This window comes from Notothenia rossii, assembly GCF_949606895.1.
Source record: "Notothenia rossii genome assembly, chromosome: 3".
In the NCBI taxonomy this organism is placed as follows: domain Eukaryota; kingdom Metazoa; phylum Chordata; class Actinopteri; order Perciformes; family Nototheniidae; genus Notothenia; species Notothenia rossii.
This window is the reverse complement of record NC_136901.1, coordinates 60,180,490-60,191,693: the sequence shown is the minus strand read 5'-3', so window position 1 is coordinate 60,191,693 and position 11,204 is coordinate 60,180,490.

Here is an 11,204-nt window from a genome sequence, read left to right as displayed (position 1 = left end):
TATTCTTACACAAGATCTGAGTACTTCTTCCATCTCTGTCTTATTTCAAACTCTTCCACCCTGAGTAAGTTTGCACCTGTGTGTTTGGTTTTGCTCCACCTTGTTGTAAATAAAACTGCAGCAGCTTGACCACTGCGCATGAATGTTGTGATCAGCTGATTTTGCGCAGTTCTCCAGTGTACTTGAGGCCCCAAGCGACATTGTGTGATGAGGCCTCCCTGGTCTGTACACAATAGCACCCCCCAAATACACACCCATCTCTATCAGTATTTCTCTGTGTTGTGGTTGACATTATGATAACATTATCAACTGAAAAATGCATACATTTCCAGGTCAGAAATCTGGACATTGGATAAAGCAGGGTTCAATAATTCTTGCTTCATTTTGTAGACTGTAGACACAATAGCTTTTTACAAAGGGGAGGTTGGATGTCTCTTTGTATCACTCCATCAATAAATGAAATAAAAGGGGAAAACATGCTCCATGTTTTTTAGGCTGTAACTTTAACAGTTATGGAAGGCAAGACAGTTTATAACTCTTCCTCCTGTACATTAGATGTGAATCCAGAGGGCAGATAAAAGGCATAAAATACTTGTAATGAATTGTAAATAAATAATGCTGGAAATAACTGCATCTCCATTAGCCTATCTCAGGCATCCTCAAAGTCCGGACTCCGGTCCGGATCCGGAAAGAACCACAACTGTCTCTGGACTCTGAGCAAATTATACTTTCATATGTATTATCTGTATTATCTGTGTGATCTGCGAGACATCGCCACAATGAGTAAAAATCATCCGCTATGTCCACTGCAAACAGCGCTCTGCATGTACGACTGTTCCACTGTCTGTGTGTGTCTGTCAACACATTGTTCCAATCACATTCAGCATCCCGTAAGCGTTTTTTCCCCCCACCAACAGTCTGCGAATCAGAGGCACAGTAGGGATGCGGGTGGGAAAAATGCGGGTGTTTTTTAAAAAAAGAGTGAGAATTAACAGCTCATCTAGTTAAATCTGTACTGTAGTAGCCTAGTTTCACCTACCGGGGTGGCATGGGGTGGCAACTGCCACCCTAAAAATAGGCCTTGCCACCCCAGCTGCCACCCCAGTTGGCAGCTTTGTTTTGAAAGAAAAGTTGTGGCTCATCAGACATTTATGAGAGAAAATCTCTAATGTCCGAGTGCAAGTGAATGCAGCACAAGGCGCACCTCTTGTAACCCCTCCCCCGGACCTGGCGCGAGCGTGGAAATATAATTGGCGGCAATTTCATTTGAACGGGGGACGGCGCAAAACGAGAAGCATTCGGACCATAGACTGTATATATAAATGGACGTAGTGTCCGTGACGTCACCCATAGGATTCTGCAGAGTTGCCGAGAAGCCCTTAGTAGGCGGAGTCGGCCACTAGCGGCTTGACAGCGACGTCAGTCTAATCCCGCCTGCTCCAAATAAGGGCAAAGAGGCGGAGAGGCTGCCTCCGAACTGGAAGTAAACAGAGCTAGCTCAGGCTAAGAAGCTAAGCTAACATGAAATACATGCATACCAAGTTACTGCTAACAGTGTAGTTCCCATATATAAACGTTACATTCATTCATAATCAAATGAGACAATCTGCAAGAGTATTAGCTATGTTTTGTTATTCTTAATGCTTGTCATTCACACGGTAAGAAAATAAGTACCGATACATAGCAGAACAATTACGGCGATGTTCAGCTTAATAAGCCTTGTTCAAAATAATTTATTTAGCTAATACTATAGCAGGCGAACTAAGTCTGCGTTTCGCTGCATTCCTTGATCTCCAGTTATAACGACGGACTCCATCGCCCGGACCTAACGGAGCCGCAGTGGGCTAGCTCCGGGACGCCGGCTGGAGCTAGCCCCCTGCGGCTCCGTTAGCTCCGGCGGCCACCACTGGGATAATTGGGTCCCCAATTAACATTTGCTCTCGTTTAGCATTATGGGAGTCATAGCCATAGACTATAAAAGTCTTAGCCAAGGCTGAATCATAAACTAAAATGTATATGTATGTATACAGGGTTACGTCCTTAGCTGGCTAATAAGTAACAAGCTAAGGTACCAAGCACACAAACACCTGCGAACGGGATTAACATGTATAATATTATCATTTTAGACTTGGAAGTTCTATTAGTACATTCAAGCGCACAGCACAACATTTTAATTGCCTGGTATTTGTAACAATATTCCCTAAAAGCCACAATCACCACGAACACGGCTAAAGCTAAAGGGTCAAGTACAGTACTATGACTAACTAACGTTGTAGCCTATATGGTTGTAGCCTAGCAGAGTCGACAAGTTGCTGTTAGCTGACAGTGAGGCATGTACATGTCCATCAAAGTGACCACGCCCTAATTTATGCAAAAACGTTAAGACCTAATATAAATAAAAGGGTCGTGTTAGAAAACAATTCACTCACAGATTCATAATCATGAAGGTGGAATCTAACTATATCTATAATAATATTTATTGCATCCATGGGTAGAAACATGTTTTTTTCTGCTGTAAAGTTGGGCATTTTAACATGGTGGTCTATGGAAATTGCTCCTTTCTGCAGTCAGTCCCTAGCGGCCCATGTATGAACTGCAGTGTGTTGCACTTCCGTATTGGCGTCCCGGCTGTTCCCCAGAGTTTGCGGCTTGATGCAGAGTCAGTGTTTGTGGGGGGGTGTTCTGATTGCTTCTTTCCAGACTTTGGTGACAACTTGATGTTTTTGACTTTCACAAGCGTCAGCCTCACGAGCTAAGGAGCTTATGTGCAGTACATAATCAGAGTTCTATCTTTATGCTTGTATCACTCTGACCCAGATGTCACAGCTCCACAGGGGGGAACTCAGGACATGCAAATCAGCTGCAAGAGCTATGATCTTTAACCCCCCAAAATTCCACACATGTCCACAGTAGAGAAATCAACAACTTACAACTTATTGTCAATGAGCGGGATGACAACTCTAAGTCATGGAGGAGATTAAGAGATAAACCAGCAGTGCATTTTAAAAAGTGTTTCAGCACAATAAATGTTGTAGTAAGAACAAGCAACAGACCGTTAATAAAGTGGCAAAAGAGAACGCTTTTTCTTTAACTTATTATGTTGATTATAATGGCTATAGAATAATGAGTTTTCAAAGGGCCAACTCAACCAAATAGCTACAGTAGCAAACTCGGGGAAACGTCCTTTTGACGGAGTCAGAGAATAAGTTGAAAAGGTATACAAAAAGAATTATACTAAGCCAAGTCATAAGAAACACAATGAGTCACAAAGGTGCCTACTTAACAATACTGCTGGGTGTTTTACTCTCCTTATCACAGCACTGGGTTGCTAAATCCGATTTAGGAATTCTATGTTTGGTTCCAGGCTGCTGTGTAGGAACTCATGCTGCTGACGATATATTAGAAGTATAACAATTTTCTTACAGAAAATATGTTTTCACTGTCTCTGTTGCACAGTTAATTTGGAAACAAATGCAGCGTCCTGTTGGTGATTCGGAGGAAAACAGCAGGAGGTCTGGTTTTCTTTGTGACACCAACTTGCTGTTCAAAAAAAGGAAATCCTGAAAGTCTTGGGTGATATCAGAACAGTTACAGAGCTCTTAAACAGACCCATCTTCATGACAAAATTTGAAAAATGTTATGGTCAAGCAAGCTGCTGAGATATGGGAGTACTGGAGAGTGTTTACCAGGGACATGATGTCAGAAGATAATCCCCCAATACACAGGAAAACTGAGTCCGCCCAACTACAGAAAGTATGGCATGGTCAATTTTGAACTGATACTTTGTCCTGTGAGCTCTCAGAGATAGGAATAGAGGATTTTTGAGTTATACTGTTGTTTTCGTTTTGCCATGTAAATATGTCTGATGATAGCTTTGTTACCAAATGTTTTGATCTCAGTCATCTTGGTGATTTGAATCTTTTTACTACTATGGTCAGAATAAAGTATGGCAGAAATAGCACCTGTTTTTTGTACGTTTCTTTCAATTTCCTGTATATGGTTTCCATATGATTATTTGACCTCACAATGATTTAACATGTTAATCTGTACTACTCATTTTCTCCATTTACCTCACTTGTCCTATCATCTAAAGATCAAAGTTTCTGCCCTGTGAGGGTCAGCTGACAACCCTGATAGTCCTGTACAGTTCACAGCAGGGACTTCATTAGATAACTGAATTCTGTACAAGGAGCCTCATTCATTCAGCTTTTACATCTATCAGATATAATTTAGCAGGCATGTCAAGATATACACGCCACCATTCCTGAGTATGTTTATTAAGCTTCTGATTACTCACATGTAATGTTGAGCTCAGAAGCTTCATGTTGGCCATGAGGGGGGTGCAGTAGTTCTCCATGAGGGGGGTGAATGAGGGGGGTGCAGTAGTTCTTCATGAGGGGAGTGCAGTAGTTCTCCATGAGGGTGGTGCAGTAGTTCTCCATGAGGGGGTGCAGTAGTTCTCCATGAGGGTGGTGCAGTAGTTCTCCATGAGGGGGGTGCATGAGGGGGGTGCAGTAGTTCTTCATGAGGGGAGTGCAGTAGTTCTCCATGAGGGTGGTGCAGTAGTTCTCCATGAGGGGGGTGCATGAAGGGGGTGCTGTAGTTCTTCATGAGGGGAGTGCAGTAGTTCTCCATGAGGGTGGTGCAGTAGTTCTCCATGAGGGGGGTGCAGTAGTTCTCCATGAGGGGGGTGCAGTAGTTCGCCATGAGGGTGGTGCAGTAGTTCTCCATAGGTGTGGAACAGAACACTGAGTGACGGTTCCTCAAGTTGTTTCAGCTCTGTGTGATATCTCCCAGAGGGAAACCGATTCCTGTCTTCTTGTTGTGTTTGTGGATCAGTCATTTAGCTGTCCTGTTGGTGTCCTTTGCATGTCTGAGGTCTTCACTCCACGCACCATCAAGTCAGTCAACTTTATTAGCAATTTCTCTGTGTGATACAAACCGTTTATCACCGTCCCCAAGAATAAGAATATATATAAAAATATATATACATACATACATACACATCTGAACACCCACATACAAAGTCATCCAGATAGATAATACATAAAGCGTTTTTGAGTTTCTATAAAAGCGCTATATAAGTGTCATTACACATTAAGAGGTTGAATAAAATATACAATTAAAATAACAGACAATAAACATATATATATTGTTGTATACATATAAATTGCCTTTATCTCCACACAGATTTGGACAGGACACAGAATCAAAATACCCTAGTAATAAATGTCCCCCAATTTACATATTGCACATAAGTGTTATTGCACAACAGTGGTGTCATAGTCTTTGTTTTTTTACATTATTGCCAATGGTATAATTACACAACATTGATGTCTTAGTCTGTGTTCTTGTGTGAGTGTGGGAAGTCTAGTCTCTGGTGTAAATCTAGTCTGTGGTGTAAGTCTAGTAGACTAGACTTCTAACAGATGAATATATAACATCAGTACAAATATATGCAAGTTGTCCAAATAACTGTCCGTAGCTGTCCACAGCAGTTGGTAGAAAGAACAGATGGGTCTCACATGGTGAACATCACATGTCAGGTGCTGCTGCATGGCCAAAGCTGAAAACTGGAGATAAATATTCATAACACATCCCAGCGAGGATTAACACCGCCAGTGTCTGCTTTCTGAGTCCTGGTTTATTGTCTGTGACCACCTGTAAAACGAGAGGGGCCTAAAGGCGTGATGAGTGTGAGGTGAGCAGGTCCTGCTATAACTCAGCTGTTCACTGCGTCAAAGTCTGAGGTGGAGCCAGAGGGATTCAAACAGCAAGAGAATGCTTCCTGTCAGGAAGTAAAGCTCATCAGTGTTTTTCTCATCCACGATAGGCAGAAATGAGGTATGTCATGTCTTCTGCTGTGGAGCAGTGGGCTGGTGCAGATTCCCCCTGGACCCCCACTGCTGTCAGCATGCCGATGTGTCCTTGGGCAAGACACTTCACCCTAAATTGCTCCTGTGGGTATTGTCCACAGTATTAATGTATTACATGTCTGATATGTAATATGTAACATAAAGCACTTTAAGCGCTAAAATAAATGTAATGAATTATTATGATGAATGAAAGTACAGAGACATCTGTAGCTTCCTGTTTTCTCCTCGTCTTTCCTTCCCTTCTCATCTTTCCTCTCCCCCATCCCTTTCATTTGTATTACTCCATTACACTGTAGCCCAGATGTCCTCTCTGTATGAGCAGACACAGACATCTTCTTCTCTCTGCTCTCCCTCCTCTGTACCTCCTCACCCTTCATCTCACCCGCCTGTTTCTCTCCTCTCCTTTCATTCTGCTGCTCGTCTTACTCTGCACCTCCTCGTCTCCTCTCTTCTCTCCCTATATTTATTTCCCTTTTTCTGTCTCTCACTTGTCTCCTCCTCTTCTTCTTCCCTTTTATCCCCTAATCTTCTCTCTTTGTTCCTCTGTTTTCCTTTCCGCCTTTCCTTTGAATTATGTGTTGTTTTCTCATTTCCTTTCGGTCCTCTTCTTGATGAACCATTTTGATCTGTTCAGTTTTGTCATCTGGGTCGTCTGTGTGTTTCTTCTCCTTTTGTCTTTCTTTGTATGTCTCTTTTCTCTCCCTCTTTCTCTCTAGAGACAATTGACAGGCCCTTTCTTGCCATGTTTCAGACAGACAGCCTCTGATTCATGTGCCCATCATCCCGCCGCCCGAGGGCCGTCGGGCAAGGCACAAAAGACGCAAGCAGTCAAGCATCCTTTCTCCTCTCTGTAGTCGTTTTGGTTTCTCTCTTCTCCTATCACTCGCCTGTCATCCTGCAGTGGTTCTACTGTAGCTCCTGCTTTGTCAGGTCTCCTCCTTCTACACCCACCATTCATCACTCACTTTTCTCATTCCTATTCTTTATCTGTTCACTTTGCTTTTCTTCTCATGGCCTTCATCTCTCTGCACTCTTCACAGATATTGTTTGCAGAACCGAGTGTATTTTTATTTACAGGTCTACCTTAAAAGAATGATTGTATCCAAGTGAGATTCATTTAATTGTTTAACCCTCCTGTCATGTTCCGGTCAATTCGGACTGATTTTCTTCTTTCATCAATCATAACTGTGTTTTACATTTGATCGCTTCAAGGCCTTACGATATTCTCCACAGTAGGCATTGGAACATATACAACTGCTGATCAGCCGTTTGATTGAATTATGAGTGCTCTAGTCAACTTTGTTACAACAATGGTTTTCCATGTTACAAATGACTGCCGTTGGCAATGAATGGGTAACCCTAGATCATGTTCACCCACCAGATAGTACACAGATCGAGAACCTTGTTAATTTGGAATACATTTTCAGTGTGTGTTGTCTATGTATATTCCCTTCAGTTATACATGTAGCCTGAAACATTGTTGACAGCTTAAGAGGGTGAAAAACATTTGGTGATGATTAATGTTTTTTGTGTTGAAGTAAGAGCAGTTAAAACAGACTGGTCAAATCTGACCGGGAACACCAGGAGAGAAACGAACACAACAGGAGGGTTAAACGTCGAGAGACCCCTTGTGTCGTGCAGTGACTCCATCTGCAGCATGCACCTGTATTACCCTGTACAAAACACCCACCACAAACTCTCATGAGGATAAAGTCTCTGAGAGCTCTATTACTCCAAACTTACATATTACTAACGTTTAGCCCACTCTGAATATGATTGGGTTATGATGACTGACGGGACAGTTGGAACATGAAATCGTAACGTCAGTGATATGACCGGTGAAAATTAAGGCGAGACACGGCAGGCAAAAACATTGTTTTTCATGCACTGGTCAATTTTGAGATGTTGTGCTATTTTGATTCCATAACATGTTTTCTTTCAGGCTTTTGGAAGGAAAACATACAAAATACACATTGAAGTGTTTATTTTACTATAGTTTGTCTATTTGCGTCTGTAAATATCTCCTAAATTCACCAAAAGTTAGCATTCTAACGTAACATAAAGTACCGCGACCGCTGTTTGCACCATGTCATCAGATATCGTTGGAAAGCTCCGTTTCTCCTGCAAAATCTCATCGGATCCAAATATGGTAATTTCCTTTGTATCAGCAACCAATCGTTAAAGTACAAAGGGGTCTTAAAACAAGAAACGAAAAAAACGTGATTCGTTCAGATGCGTCACGTGGTGTGCTAAAACACTTCCTGGTTAGTTTTCCGCTAGAAATTTAAATCTCAAAATGGCAAAAGAACGGTGAAAAAAACGTTCATAGAGAAGACGATAACAATTGTCACTTGCACAAAGCAAGGTTATACAAAAAACAAATGACCCCGAACATGAAATACCTTCACGGAGTGCGTCGATGCGCAAACTGTCATCCAGAAAGATTTAGCTAGCGCCTCACAGCAATCTTTAAAGGTCATTTTCTCAAAATGAGTTTTTTCTCCTACTCTGAGTTTGAAATTTCCACTTCAGTAGCACGTAGATACACCAAACCTTCCAGTTATATTCCTATCAATATTATGAAGGCTTTTACAGAAGGGGTTGTTCATATATCATTCATAGCCTGATTTATATAACATTTTATAACTAAAAACATGGCGAAAATTGATATTTTAGGGCTGTTGACAGTATTTTCTGATTTATGGAGTGATACAAAGAGATATCCAAAATATCCTCTGTAAAAGCCTTAGATACTAATATGACTACAAAATGAAACAAGAATTTTGAACCTGGCTTTATCCAAAGTTCAGATTTTGGTTCCTGAAATGTGTTAAAATAGGCGCCTATTTAATGAGATAATGGCTCATTTGCATATACAATTGCCGTATTGTAAGTAATTAACTGGAGAAATTTCTAGCTGATATCTTTAAGTTAAAAAGATCACTCTAATCACCTGGGGTGTCTCGCCTTAAGTCTCTTGTTTCCCGGCTAAGGAGGGACATATCGGCAAACTAAAGCTAAAAAGTGTGTGATGTGAGGGAGTGCTCACCATTGCAGCCCTTTCTCTTAATTCTCTATCAAATTGCCCATGTTCAGTGGCGACTCGTCATTAGGGGCACAATCAGCAGAAATTAATTAAAATAATAATTCCAAAAATATGTATGAAATATGTTAAAATATATTTTAAGATCATGTTTAGTCATCTGATTCATCTCTACATTGCTGTTTTAGTCTGCGTTCTTGTAAATCGTGTCTACAGTGTGCCTATTGAGCCGTGTTGAGCGATGTGGGGCAAGCCCCGATCTAGCCCCTCTCTTTGCTGTCAAAATGAATGGGTGCTGTAAAAACTACACTGCACATGCTCAGTCTTTTTGTATTCAATGTGTGCGGCAAAACAATAATCACAAGTGGGGCAAAGTGCTGGCAACCCCATTGATGTATAATAAGAACTGGATACAGCGTGGGAAGCGGGGCCTCATTCATTCCTATGAGAGTTGCTCATTGGCGCATGATGATAAAATGGCCCAACTTTTGAGAGAGCGAAACGTCACAGATTACCCGGCATGCCTGAGAAGTACCCGTATGTGCGCTCATAGCGCATGCGCAACTTTAACCAAAGTGCTCGTTCACATCAAGCACGTCAATTTGCGTACACGTAACAGCACCGAGCGTTCATGACGGATTGTTATTATGATGGATTTGGAGATCCAGGGTGATGCACATCGCTTTTTAATCCAGGAATAGTGTTTGAAAAGTGCTGATGGCGAGACACAAACCCCCTGTTGGTCAAAGTGTGTAAAACAGGCAGATTGGACATCTCAACAGTTTGCTCTATCTCATACCGAGTTCCCAATGAGTAAAGCCTTATAATAACTCTAAACAACTAACATAAAATCATATGTTCATGTTAACAATATTTTTTTTATTCCAGTTGATTATGATTGAAAAGCCTAAGGAGGCTGGTAAACATTGCAAAGAGGGATTTGTATTCCTTAGTAATATTCATTAACTTAACCATGTTGTAGCCTGAGAAAGGCTAAACCATATCAAAGAATACATTTATTAACGACATTATCTCATTTAGCTGTAGCTTTTATAAACAACAAAAAAAGACGTATTGACGAGTCGTTGAACCAGGGACCCTACGGTCGTGAGTCAACTGCTTTCCAGCTGAGCCACAGCACACACGCTGAATCTCCCTGAAAACACTGCAAGATATTTATTCCTGTATTTATTCATGTTTTTATTCCTACATTTATTTCAGCTTGTATCTATTTATACTTATGACATGTTCCGACCTCTATATAAGTGAGGTTCTGAGCTCTTTTAATTCCATCGTGTCACCAGCGGGCCCGGGTACAGGAGGGGTGATATGGTTCTTATTATACATCCATGGGCATTATGAGCGTTGTTGTTCAACGGTTCAACCGATCTGAATAGAGAGGCGAAGTCCCTCCCCTTCCGGGAGCCTCCATGGGACCCCGGAAGCGGAAAATTATACATTGAATTCAATGGAGAGAGAAAACGTATCTTTTGATCCCGTTTGAATTGTGCCACGAATGACACATATGATGTTTGTCAATTTAAAAGAACATTTTGCAAGTCAAAAAAATTAAAATGTGTCATAAAACTGTGAAGTAACACATTTTTGTATGTTAAGCCGCTCAGTGAACTACATGTCTCTGGTCCCGCACAATACGCGTCACCAACACAAAGATGACCGTCACGTTGGAACATTTCACCTCATTCTTTCAGAATGAGAATACAAGTATAAAACGAGGTGAAAATCACTACAAGTCTGGGCCCGTTGAGAGCTGTACATACACGAAAGGGGAGTTACTCGGTTCTGTAAGAGCCAGCATGCGGGACCGGCTTTACAAGGTTTCGGTGAGTAACATGAGTGCAATGTTTAACGTTAATGTCAGTCAATAAGGAGGAGAATGAAAAAGAAGATGATGAACCACAGACCCGGCATATAATGACTGCAGTGTGCAGGGCTGTGTTAATTTATGTTACTGTTATCAATAGCATTAGTTGACTGAGAAAACCGTCAAGAAAAAAAGTTTAGCAATGTTACGAGTCGACTAGCATAATATGAACCACGGCTGTGATTGACAACCTAGACAGCCAGTCAGAAGCTAGAATGCCAACCTAGAGAGCCAATCAGAACCTAGAACGGGAGTACTGTATACGGGTGTGTATGCTGTGGATAACATTAGTGTTCACAAGAACAAGGTATACTCCCGTGTTTTGTTTTAGTTGCTCTTCAGATTGAAGCGGCCAGTTTTATATCGACTATATGTGTGATCACCTTTTTACATCTCGTTG